The 14,381-nt window shown below is 37.0% G+C and overlaps 1 pseudogene; it reads left to right on the top strand.

Moving 5' to 3' along the window:
• LOC149262998 (uncharacterized) overlaps positions 1–13,841 on the top strand; it is a 67,930-nt pseudogene extending 54,089 nt beyond the window's left edge.
• The last annotated feature ends 540 nt before the right edge of the window (positions 13,842–14,381 follow it).

The following is a 14,381-nucleotide window of genomic DNA, read 5'->3' as shown; positions in this document are numbered from 1 at the left end:
TCTGAAACATGACACCATATTTTCCTTGAGAGCACTAATATCCTTGCTAAAGAAGGCCATAAATAGAAAACAAAACACAAAAAGGCACTAGAAATAATGCAACATCCCTTTAATATCAACAATGATGGTGGACTTGAAGTCAATAACAACTGTCTCTCTTTGCTCTCACTACTGCCCTCATAACTTAACTTGCTTTGTCCTTTTCTCCTCCTTTACTTTTTTCTTCTTTTCCTTTCATTCTCTATTTGGTCATCTCCTTACCCTTCTCCTTTCTTCCCCTTTAGATTTCTCTTCATTGCTCTTGTTTCACCCCACTCTTGGTTTTCTTACTTCCCTCTCCATATCTTCCTCCTTTCATCTTTCTTGGGATGTTCTATTACCCTCCTTTCCTTTTGGCTTGGTTTTTATGGCCTCCTTGCCCCTCAAAATCACCCCTTCCCTTCACTCTATCTTCCTTCTTCTCTTCTCCTCTTTCTCTTATATGTTTCTATTATTCTCTTTGGTCCCCTTACCCTTTGTCTTGATTGTATATATTTTCCTTTTGGCCCTTACCATATTTTCTTCTATTTTCTTTATTCATGCTTCTCCATTCCCCTTTCCTTTTCTCTCCCTCTTTTTTCTCTGATCTCCTACATTTGTGACCTCAAGTAGCGTTATGTCTTTGGTAGGCTCGTGTCTTTTTAAAACCCTAGATTTACATTATTAACCTACCTTGTTATTAACCCCCCCAACACCTTTTAGTAGTCATTATTATTATATTAATTCCCTTTCCCTAAAGACATATTTCATTACATTTGGAAAAATTCTATTACAAGGCCTTCAACAACATTCATTCTTTTGTAAATCATCATATTAACTTAAGATAAAATGGTCTTAATGATGTCAAACCAACTAGAGACCATGAATAGGTCAAACATGGGAATGATACATGTACAATGACATCAATATAAAGTAGGAGTGTGAAAGAAAATCTTAGAAGGATTTGATTTAAAGGCTAAATCATATTAGTATGTCTAGCATCCAAGTAAGATATTATAATTATGGTAAATGGAGTAAAGTCCTTGATTTACAAGGAAAATTTTGGATGAGTATTCCAAATTTCTACTTTTTTACAGTTGGTGATAAATCCACCCTAAAACAAAAAAAGAAAAAAAAAAGAAAGTTGTAACACTCTACAATCTTCAATAATAACATTAAGATCTGCAAAAAATATTAGAGAAAACCTGTAAAATAGTTCATGAAACCTGAAAATATATGCCACAAATTATAGGAGAGAACCTAATGGAAATAACTTTATTTTTTATTAATATCAATATTGTTAGGTGTGGAGCCTGATTACCTTCCTGATTGTTCAATTTTCTTTTTGTTTCATCCACATTGGATCCTTGTTCCTAACGGGGCACCAATGCCGCTCATATGATCGCTGTAAGGGGGTGGGGGGTCAGCTAGGGAGAGGTGACGACGATTTTATGAGCCCCCCCTGTGGTAAGGGTTTGGGAGCAGTGCCCCCGAAGCTAAAAATAGATGAAAATTTGCCTTTTAAAATATTGTAATTTCATAGTCAATCTGGGTCGTTCATTAGGAGGATGATCTGATGGTAGGAGTTATTTTAATTTAGGGTTTCTTTCCCTAGAAGGTAACCCTCAGTTTATATGAGGGAATTGTTGTAATAACCACAGGTTAAAAGTTCATGTAATAAAATTAATAAAAGAAAACTAAGACCAAAGTCATGGTACACGTATTCCAAGATGAATGCTGGTAAAAGTATGCTAGAGGGCATCAATTGTTGTTTATTATGGCTAAGGAGAAATTGGAAAAGGCATTGGCAAAGGATTTGAAAAGGAATTATTGTCATTTTATTTATGAAAATAAAGGAAAATATGAGAAAAGGGAGATGAAAGGTCACATGTTTGCATGAGGAGGAAATTGAAGGAAAATGGAGGAAAAATGAAGAAATTAGAGGCCTTAATGATAAAAAGGCTTATGAGGATTAGTTCACAACTTTTTGTTAGTCTTTTTTCAGTTCAATTTCGGAATTGTTTTCAGATAGGAGAAGAGAACCAAAGAGGAGAAAGCAAGCAAGCAAGCAAAGGAAGGACAAGGAAAGAAAAGGAAGGATAAGAAATCAAAGGAAAGCAAGGATCAAGCAAGGAAGAGTTAGATCAAGTGGCTTCGACGGGAATACTTGTAGGTAACAAGTTGCATGTATGATTTCCTAGCTAGTTTTGGTATGCATGATACATGCATGTGTGTAATTGGTTCATTTATTGTCATTGACATGGGTTTTACAGGGTTTGACAATGGTTTTAGCCTTGTATTTCCATTTCTGGATAGCAATGGTGTGATGGGATTCATTCTTGGTTGATATTTAGATTGCTAGAAGGTTTTGGATCTAGGTGAAGCGGTCTTAGGAAAATCCCAAGGGTTGGGGGTGGAGATGGTTTTCTCTAGGAAGCCCTCAACAGGTGGGTGGAGACAGGAAAATTCCTCAAGGGATGGTGAAGGAGTATTGAGGCATCCAAGCTTGGTTTAGTTTTGTGATCTCAAGACTGGTTTAGGTGAGATCATGATATGGTGAGGGTGGAGGTGGTTTAACCTCTAGATTCCCTTGGCTATTTATGGATTGGGTTATCCCATGAGATCCCACATTCATGCTTGGCATATGGCATGAGGGTGATTGGATGAAAGAATGATTTGGTTCAACCCAATCTATGGTCGGGTGGTATGTGGAAGTCCCTAACTTGGCTGGCTTTTGCATATGTTAATAAGAGTTAAGTTCCTTTTGTATTTTATGAGTAAATTTACTTGTTACGATGTGGCTTTGATGGTTGTTCTATCATTGTTATTAATATGGTTATATGTTGGTTATAAGCATGGTTTTATGAAAAATTCTAGTCATGGCTCTTATCATGTTTGATTGGAAAATGAATGGTTATCAAATGCATTGCAACTATTTTGAGAGGGAATTATACCTTCTTGACGATTCTTAGATAAGTTTCAGATCTCTTTGTTCGGATATGCATCCATGACTTGTAGATTTCATGTTCACCATGTGTTTGATGGAATGACTATCATGGTCAGACCTGGTTAGGTCAAGTCCTTGTCTAAGTTTTGTGTTAAAGTATTTTTCCTTGTGTCATTTATCATTTCTAAAATTTCTATCAGGTTTTGGGCATAGGCCTAGATCCTAGCCCTGAAAAAGTGGCTTAGATCTCAGGGTCGCATGCACAGAACTAGGTAATTTATATTGAAGTTGCTGGGAGGAAGGGTCGTTAATACGAATGGAGAGTTACATTTACTAGATTTACTTGTTATGAAAGCAATTCAGAGTCCAGATCACTCAAAAAGCAAGTTGGATAATGGTTTGGGCACCTGGAGTGGTTGTTTAGCTCCTGTAGCTCTCGAGGAAAGTAAGTAAAGTTTTGGTTGGTCAATTCCACTTCCTTAACTATACTTAGGGATCTGAGTCATGTCATAGTAGCCCTTTGCTCATATTTAACCCAACAAGATGGTGAAAGTGGATAAATGTGGGAGGTGGAGTTATAGATTAGTATCAAAGCATGGTTCAAACACTTGGACTAGATGGGAGAGATGCATGTTGTTATGCATGCATTGTCATGGTTATGGTTGTCATGAATGAGGTCATGGTATGCGGTTGGTATTGTCATGAAAGATGTTGGCATATTGATGTGATTATGATTATACATGTATTGTGCTAATGTGGACTGATTCTACAAATGAGATAAGCCTCCCCTGAACATCATTGAGGTATGATTTTGGTTATGGTATATATTTGGTTTATCTGATATGGTATACTTGCAAGAACAAGAAAATCAAATATGATGAGAAAAATGGTGGATTACAGTTCACGTGACTCTCCTTACAGATCAGTTGGGCAACAAGGAGATGATTAGTCTCCTGATATAATAGACACATTGAGGAGTTTGAGGGTAGAGATCAGAAGTTGTAAGGAAAACAATGACAGGTTGGACGAGGCTCAAGAAAGAATTTCAAGGGCCCGAGAAAAGTAGGTAGAGGTCATTGTAGTCATCCTTCAGATTTTTTCATACTTACAATGATAGGGACATATGGTAGCATATCTCAGTTAGGATACTGGTCAGATAGAGGGGACATAGTCAGAGGTGGTAGATCATTGGGTAGACTTGATAGGAGGACCATAATATATTGGTTTCATTCTAGTTCCTCATCTAGGATACATCATCATCATTATCACTGCCATCAATGTTATAGGAGGAGTGAGTACTTGTCAAAGGAGTTCAAGAACGTTAAGCCTCCTACATTTGATGGAGAGATGAAGAAGTAAGAAGATGCAGAGGCTTGGTTGCTTGGGATGAAGAAATTATTCATATTTCATAACTATCCAAAGAAAATGAAAGCCAAAATAACTACCTTCAGTCTTAAAGGGAAAGCATATATCTGATGGGAAGATGTGAAGAATTTTAGAGGCATTTGAGAAGAAGATTTGATTTGCGATTTGTTCGAGAGAATCTTCAAGAAGAAGTATCTATCTGAAAGATATTATGATGACAGATTTAAGGAGTTTTATGAGCTACAGATGGGTTCCATGATAGATGATGAGTATACTAGCAGGTTTCTGGAGTTGTTTAGGTATATTCCTTACCTTAAGGATGAGAAAGCAAAGATTCAAAGGTTCATCAGTGGGTTTCCAACAACATATAGAGACTAGATTTAGTTTGATGAGCATTGGTTGCCAGGGGAAGCCATTAAGAAGTTGAAGCATTGTTATGAGCAATCAAAGCATAAAGCTGAGCCTCAATGTGAATTGAAGGGGAATGAGAAAGCTAAAGGAAAGTGGCCACCGAAGCATGGGAGACCTCAGGATGCAAGTGAGAAAGAAACCGTTTCTCCTTATAAGAAGTTTTATCTAGTTGAGAAGGGACCTGGGTCTCAGGCTAGAGATTAGTAGAATAGAGGTGAGGGTAGGGGACCGTTGTAGTGTTGGATTTGTGGCAAAGATAATCACAAGAAGGATTGTCCATTGTATCAGGGTGGCAAAAATAAGATCTACAGTGCTCAAGAGGTGCAGACAGTTGGGGCTGTTGGCCATAACATTCCTTGGATTTATGTAGTCGTGGAGAACAAGTAGGAAGATCACCAGGCATCCATTATTGAGATGGAAGGTAAGATCTTTGATTGAGTTTTTTCTATTTTTATTGACCCTGGATCGAATTATAGTTATGTTAATCCTGACTTGGTGGATAAGTGTGGTTTGAGAAAATAAGTGCATGCAGAGTCTTGGTTGGTGGAATTGGGTACATGTACTAAGAAGAGAGTTCAACTTTGGGTAAGATCTTGTGTATTTGAGCTAAATGGTATGCCTACACCATCACATATAAATGTGTTTCCATTGGGATGATATAACATGTTTTTGGGTATGGATTGGTTGTATCTCCACAAGACCAAAGTAGATTGTTATGACAAGGCTATTGAGTGCCTATATGATAATGGGGAAAAGAGAATATTGCAGGGAAAGAAGAAGCTTACATCGGTGATGATGGTTAACTCTATGTAGGCTAAGCATAGTCACTAGATGGGTTGTGTACTATTTGCAATTCATATTTCCAGTGACAAGGGTAAGGATGTTGAGGATGTGGAAGTCCTCAAGAGGTACCCTATCTTGCAACAATTGCAGGATGTATTTCCAGTAGAGATTTCATAGATTCCTCCCCATAGGGAAGTGGGATTTTCTATTGAGTTGGTACCAGGAGAAGCACCAACATCAAAGAAACATTACATGATGAGTATTCCAGAGTTAGTGGAATTGAAGTTGTAGTTGAAGAAAATTCTTGACAAGGGATGCATTATGCCAAGTATATCACCTTTGGGTGCACTAATATTGCTTGTGAAGAAGAAGGATGGTACTCTCAGGTTATGTATTCATTACAAGAAATTGGACAAGGTGACCATGAAGAACAACTATTCATTGCCAAGGATCGATGACTTATTTGACCAGTTGAAGGGAGCAACAATGTTCTCAAAGATTTATTTGAGATCATGATATCATCAGGTATGCATCAAAGAAGGGGACATCTACAAGGCTTATTTTCAGAACAGGTATGGTAATTATGAGTTTATTATGGTTCCTTTCGGTTTGACTAATGCTCTAGCCACTTTCATGTGCTTGATGAATAGTGTGTTGCGTCCTTATCTGGACAAGTTTGTGATTGTATTCATTGATGATATATTGATATATTCTAATAATGAGGAAGAGCATGCAGAACACTTAGCAACATTATTGATATTTCTAATAGATAATCAATTGTATTGCAAGCTTAGTAAGTGCAACTTCTTTCAGACAAAGTACATTACTTGGGACATGTTGTCTCCAAGGAAGGCATAACAATGGATCCGGAAAAGATAAGAGATATTATGGAATGGGAAGCTCCTAGGAATGTGGATGAGGCCAAATCATTCATGGGGCTAGTAGGTTACTACAAGCGGTTCATCATGAACTTCTCACGGATTGCCTATCCTATTACATCATTACAGAGGAAGGGAAATAAATTTGAATGGAAAGAGGAATGTGCAACAATTTTTGAGAAATTGAAGCAGTTGTTGACAAATTCTCCAGTTCTAAAGATTGAAAATATGGATAAAGAGTTCGTGGTGTGTGTTATAGTCCATTTTTTCACCTCTGGTCAATAGGCCTTCAAACCAGATTAATCGACCATGTTGTCATCATCCCCTCACAAAGCCCTAAGCATGAACTTTCCAAAAAGCATGGGTTTCTAGGATTAATAGCTCAAAATCAATGTTTTTAGCCCCAACGCACCTTGTCCATTTATCCACCTGTGTTCAACACTGGTTGTTCCCTTCTGCACCAACACTGATCAACACTTGTTGCTCCCTTATGTATGTGTGTTGATTCTAGAAATTAGGGTAAATTAAAAAAATATTTTGAAGCTTCCTCTTCCAGAAGCTTCAAAGGGTTGTTTTATGTTATGCAACCAACTCTCAAAATAGAAGAAGAGATAGATCAACGACTTCAAAATTATCCTCTTCGAGGGGGAAACCTCCTTTACATTACACAAATGAACAATTCTCTATTACAACCTTTATCCATTCCAAGTCAATGTTGGGAGGACGTTTCAATGGATTTTATAACAGGTTTACCCAAGTCCGAAGGAAAGAGTGTCATCATGGTGGTAGTTGATAGACTTACCAAGTATGCACACTTTTGTGCATTATCTCATCCATTTAAAGCTAGTATAATTTCTACTGCATTTATGGAAACAATTCAAAAGCTACATGGAAACCCAATGATTATTGTAAGCGACAGAGATCCCATTTTCAATGGAAATTTTTGGCCAGAATTGTTTTCTTGTCTGGGTACCCAATTAGCTCATAGCTCACATTATCATCCTCAATCTGATGAGAAAATTGAGATAGTGTACAAATGTTTGGAAGGATATCTTTGTTTCTTTGTATTTGATAAACATACACAATGGGTCAAGTGGTTACCTCTGGTTGAATGGTGGTATAACACTTCCTTCCATACTGCAACAAAAATGACCCCATTTATGGAACTTTATGGATATCATCCACCGTCCATCACATCATCTTGAAGAGAAAATTCTAAGGTTCAAGTTGTGGAAGATCACATCGAGCGTAAAAAATGATTTCTCCAACTCTCAAAGGATAACCTTGCTTTGGCACAAAATAGAATGAAACAACAAAAAGATCAACATCGCAGCAAAACCATACAAACAAATGTCCCTCAAGCAAGCTAAGAAGGATAATAAATTATCACCAAAGTATTATGGTCCTTACAAGGTGTTGCAAAAGATTGGTACTATGACATACAAATTGGAGCTTCCTGCATCTTCCGAAGTGCACCCAGTTTTCGATGTTTCATGCTTAGATAAGGCTATAAGTGACAAGCTCCCAATTCAAACAATATTGCTAGAAAATGATGAGTAAGGAAAAAACATATTGGAACCTGAAGCAGTCATGGAAACAAGAACTCAATAGCTACGAAATCAATCAATTTTAGAGTATCTCATCAAGTGGTAGAACTTACTCACTGAAGATTCCACATGGGAGGATGAGAATTTTATACAGAAGAATCCGGAACTAATCAAGCATAGAGGAAAACACTTTTTTGAAGAATAATGGCATGTTAGGTCCCCATAATACTAGTGTATTCCCTCATTTTTATTATCAATGTATCCCCTTTATTGTTATTGTTGTGCCCATGTAGTCCCCATATTGTTATTATTGTGCCCCATAGAAGCCCACTATTGTTATTGTTGCGCCCTTACATTATTATTGTTATATCGACTCTGATTACATTGTGACCCCTTAGACTTATATATATATATATATATATATATATATATATATATATATATATATATATATATATATATATAGATATAGATACAGAAAGGAGGTTTTGTCATTTGAATCATCGAAGAATTGTTCCTTTGTGTAATGTAAAGGAGGTTTCCCCTCTAAGAGGCTAATTTTGAAGCCACTGATCTATCTCTTATTCTATTTTGTGAGTTGGTTGCATAACATTTTAATATTTACCATGGATAAGATATTGAATCCTATTTGATCCTACCTTGGAGACGTCGCCTTTTATCCCTTGAGATCATCCTTCCATCATAATTGGATCTCAAGCTCATTATGGTGTATCCTAAACTACCATCCCTCTCCTATAAATATACTACCATCCATAGAATCAAGGTTGGATTTTGGAGATTGATTGTGCCCTTATGATGCCACCTTGAACCTAAAGGAGTTATCATCTTCATGCATTTGGGTTGATATTGAGGTGTGCTTTATGGAAAGGAAGGACAATTAAACTTGGGGAGACTTCTACAAGATCAACTACTATTTATTGTTGTAAAATATCTCCTATTTCTATTAATACAAAGAGTATCTTGTTTTCCTATATGTGTTGTATTATATTTACACTCATGTATTTCATTTCCTTTCTTATTCATTGAATATAGATGTTAGATTACATTACTTGGTTTTCATAGATCCTTCGCTTGTTTTAGTTGTGTGTGCAAGTTCTAATTATAACACTTGGAGCTACTATTGGAGCTTACAAATGAGGAGGAATGAGAAGCTTGCTACAGATTTGAGGTAGGCCTGTTTCCCATTCTCTAACTTCTCTAAGGAAAATTATATATTCTTTTTATTCTGTTATTTTAGACCAGTCTACTAGGTCTATGGAATTCACCTTTGTATGCAATCCTAAATTCTACATAACATAATTGGTGACTCCATTAGGGACAAATTTCTTCCCTTAGTGGTTTCCTTGACCTTAGCACCTTTTTCGCCTCTTAAACTGCTCTTGATTGACCCTAGGAAAACCCTTCTCTGAGCTTGATTTGATTTTTTGTGTCATATTTTGGTCGGATCTACCTCAGTTCACCCCTTGGTTTGGAGACAAAGTGCTTCAGTGCACCCTATCATTCTTTGTACCTGTCTTGCAGAGCAATGGTGCCTATTCTACACCTGCACTGATCCCTGTAAAATGCAAAAAGAATATATTCTTACCTTTCTCTCTTATTTTCTTTGGTCCAACTTGTTTTCCTACTGTCACTTAATGCATCCTTTTCTATGAAAATCCTTTACTTAGTTTGCTTTTAGTTTTGGTAGCCTTTGATAAGAATTTGTTTGGATTTTGCTTTGTTCTTGTAATTTGGGTCATTGGCAAAATTTTGATTAATCATTGATTTTTTGAAGAAATTGATACTACAATCATCATTCTATGTGGTTTCTATCATCATTGATTTAGCAAGCATCTTAGTTTTCATTTCATTTGGAAATTAAGAGGATTGAAAAGAAAAATCTCGTTATTTTGCATTTTGCATTGCATTTATGGTTTTGTGTGTGAAATTGGAAATTAGAACAATTGCATTAGGGAAGTTCATTTAACAAATTTTGTTTGCTGCAATTTCTATGTTGTATTACTCTTTGTTTCTTCCTTCCCGTACATAGATTTTCATTGAAAAGAAAATATTTCATTTTATCATGTTAGATTGCATCTTTAGGATATTTAATGGAAACTCATAGTGAGTCTTGAAAACTGATAATTAATCCAAGATAAACTTTAAAATTTATTGAATCACAATTAAGGAGCATTTAAAACATTAATGCAAACATATAGAGGTCTAGGCTAGAGATGTGTTCCGACGTCTATAAACATAGGAGTTATTGTTTTTTACCAAAGTTGCATTCCATGGGTGATATCCCATTCCACGTATGTAAGTGTATCAGACTGTTCTCCATGTACCAATGTGTATATCGGATGGCGCTCCACATATGAAATGTATATGAGAACACTCTCATCGTAAAATTATGCATTAGACAACACTAACATGGAATGAACTTCCACGTACCTTTGGGTATATTTTGTAAGTCCATACTAGGTTGCTATCCTCGCCTTAGGTAACCGAGTCAGCCACCGTGTACACTGTGATACGATGAACACAACATTCGGGGATATTTCCTACTTGTACATAAATACTTGGTTCTCCAAGGTTGTATATTACAGTTCACAGTTGCTTGGTAAACCATTTTTCTTAAATTCCCCTTTTTCGATTTATTTTTTGTTGTTAATTTCTAAAATTTATTAAACCAACATAGAAGAACAACTCTCTCAACCTCGTTGTTTGCATAGGATGCAAAGGTTGCCTCCTTTTCCATTTGAAGCAACTACTGGACGTCGTTAGAAGAATAAAAAGACGCAAAATATCAAATTTGGTACTTCAGGAGTTACTCCTTCTGGTCCTCCATTTGAAATTGATCTGCCAGAATCCTCTTTTCCTGTGAGTATTGAACCCGAGATTACTTCTTCGTTCGTGGGTGAGTCTGACACAATTGAAACAGTAGCACCTAAGATTTCATTACTTGAGGTTATTGAAACTGAATATATTAAATCAAGAACATTACAAACTAAGGTTATACAACATGAGGCACCTCAGTTAACTACACCTATTAGTTCAGGCATTTCCTCTTCTCTTCCTCTATCTCAGACATAACCTCAAGCTATCTATCTCAGACTTGACGGTGAACCACTTCCACCTAGTCCTATGAGAATTGAGGAGATTCCTCGAGAAGAGCCTCGGCCCTCCTCTCCTATCCATTTTATAGGGACTCATCTTTACCAGGCCCATCCTTTTCCTTCTCCTCATACTCCATCCAAGCTCCTTTGTCTGGTTCATCTCCTTTAAATTCACCCTTGACTTTCCCTCAAAAATCCTCTTTGGGAAATTTAACCATGATTGAGTCTACCGTGGTTTCTCAGCCCATATCTATTACTATGACTGATACAACCCATGTTGCAACTTCTTCTATGTTTGAAACATCACTAGAGACACATTTATATGGTGGCCCGTCAATCTCTCCTGGTTACCAATTGTTATCTGGCACCTTTTCTGGTGTAACATTAGTCCATGGACTTCTCCCATGTCATCTTCTTTTGTAATACCATATGACACTTCTTTGATGAGTTCTACCCAATATTATCCTCCTTCTCCCTCTCAATCTTCAGCAAAGAAACAATCTGATCCTTATGTTAGTGGGTATGGACACCTACAACAACCCAATCCATTCCATATTGGGACTTGGGGGGCAGTTTCCTTCGTATTCCACTCCTCTTCCTACGGGGGGAAACCTATTGTCAGAATGTTCCCATATCCTAATTAAATACCGCAAGCAAGTGCTCAACCTCATTCAAGTCCTCCATATCCAGGAATGACTATCAATTCTTGGCAACCTATGTTACCCATACAACTTGGCTCAGTTGTGAATCAAATTCAAACCTCTCAACCTCTTCTGTTGACATATCCAATTCCTATTTGTCAACCCGTGTCTCAACTTGTTCAAGCTCAAGTTCAAGTAAGTCAACCTTTGTAGGTTGCATCTACAACTCAACCTTTTCCACCAGTATCTGGGATTTCCCAAGTCCCACTTACCCATCCTTTTCAAGGTGCCTATAACCTCCACTGCATGGTCAGTCTATTCCTTAAATACATATAGGTCAACCGGTATATGACATGGAACAAAAATAACCTATACCACCTTACGTAGGGATGATGCGAAATCCCACAAGGTAACCATATCAAGGTATTCCTCAAATGCCTTACTAAGGTTAGTGAATGAAAACCCAACCATTTCAACCTTTGCAAGGTTATCCTGGAACTAAACAACAAGGTTATTCCTTAATTTGGTAGTAGAGTTATGTTTATCTAGGTTATCATAATCCTCTCTATATAGGAGCACAAATACCTATTTCTCAAGCCATCCCATCTTACCCAGGATATGCTCCATTGGATTTTAATCTACAATTGCCATTTTTGGCAACTCTTGAATTTCCAAATTTGACCCAACTTACAAATGATCCCATTTGTCACTCTCCCTAGTGGCCAGTTATTCCTACAAAATTTCCCAGTGATATCCCAAATTTCAATGGAAATCTTGGAGAAGACCCATCTACACACGTCATGACGTATCATTTATGGTGTTCTTCAAACTCTTTAAATGATGACTCTATTCATTTGCATCTTTTCTAGTGGACACTTACCTATATGACAACAATGTGGTATATTGAATTAACATGAGATTTTTTCGACAATTTCAGTGCCTTAGCAACCATGTTCTTAACTCATTTTTAGTTTCCCATTCACTATGAGACTGGAACTAAACTTTTTAACAATTTCAAAAAATCTGATTCCACTCATATTTCTAATCACATTCATGATTGTCGTCATCTAGTCAAAACCTTCATTCCTAACCAGTTATTAGTTGAATGGTTTATTAATTATATGTTACCATCTATAATAGAAGACGTTACTAAAGGTAGAGTTGTGACCAAAGAGAAAGTAATTACTCATACCCAATATCTGGATCTTATTTATACTCAATCTAGAATGCTCTATGATAAATACCAAATGCTCTGTGACCTTCGAATACTGTTCCATAACATCCTGGTAAAGAATCACATGCCACTGATGACATGATTGGTTATGCAAGCCATTAGCCAGTGAGTAAACCATCTGGTTCAACTCCTGTTGTGGATGCCCAAAACTTGTCCTCTACCACTTCTGCACCTTGTACTTCTGGGATCAATGTCGTCCAATCCACGAAAGGAAAATTTCAACAACCAAGAAGTAAGAAGAAAGTAAAAGGTAAAAAGAAGAAAGATAGTCCTATGCAAGATAAAAAAATAACCAGTCTTCTAAAGAAAAGAGGAAACCTCATTATCATTTCTTAATTGTAATGAGGAGTATTTCACTCGCGACTATCCACATTGAGTGGAAGTAAATCAATTTCTTAAATATTCTATCACACATGTTGTGTTGACAGACCCCGTTCCTAATCAAGAGAATAACATGGTTGCTCGAGATCCCACTTCCTCTTCTTCAGTTATGATGTTTTCCTCCACCAAACCAAAGAATGAAGTTATGGTGGAAACGAGAAGTAAGAACTGTGATAATTCGAATCCCTCGATTGGCCAAGATACTGATCAACCTGCCAGTTCTACCTCATCTGCTTCAGATCCTACTCTAAATCCAGTTCTTATTGAATTAACAATTAAACCTCCTAAGGGTGTTATTCATAAATCCTCATTCAACCCTCGTGTGAGAGTTGCAAAAAATTATAACATAATTGAGGATCTAGTTCAAGCTCCTTTAACTATGTCGACTCTTGAGGTGTTGCAAAAAAGTCCCTCCCAGAAGAAGGCTTTACTTGCCGCGATTGGAGCTGTTGATTCTTTGGATTCTAACCTCATAGTTTTAACCATGAGACTCATACGCCTAGAATTCCATATCAATTAGGTTTCATGATTTAGGTTACTATGCGAAGTAAGACTATCCATCGAACCATTGTGGACGAAGGAGCTTCCACTTGCATCATGTCACTTTCTTGCTATAAAGCCATTAGATCTCTTCAACTTGATCATTCACCGACTACTTTAAAGGCATTTGATGGCAGGGGCTTCAATAATTATGGAATTTTGAGTTCATTTTAAATTGAATTAGGTGGCAAGATGTTGTTAGTAGAAGTCGAAGTGATTGATGGGAAGTTAGATTATAACCTTCTACTGGGTTGTACATGGGTTTATGCTTTGGTTTCCGTCGTTTTGAATTATTTCAGAATGATAGATTTCCCTCACCATTGGGGCATAGTGACCATTGATCAACTCGCCTTCTTTTCCAATAATTCTCAAGTTACTGGAAGCATCCCTCTTGTGGGAGAAACCCACATCCATATCAGCATGTTGGGGTGGGATTGCTTAAGGATTCTTCTCTTATGGGAACCTTTTATTTTCCCCCTCCTCTTCCTTCTCCCCTTCTTGATAACTCAAAACTAGTTGC

The sequence above is a fragment of the Pinus tabuliformis genome, chromosome 6 (genome assembly GCF_031772625.1).
Source record: "Pinus tabuliformis cultivar Carrire ecotype Pingquan chromosome 6, CPIR1, whole genome shotgun sequence".
In the NCBI taxonomy this organism is placed as follows: domain Eukaryota; kingdom Viridiplantae; phylum Streptophyta; class Pinopsida; order Pinales; family Pinaceae; genus Pinus; species Pinus tabuliformis.
Note: the sequence above shows the minus strand (reverse complement) of the source record. Positions and strands in the feature narration are given on the sequence as shown.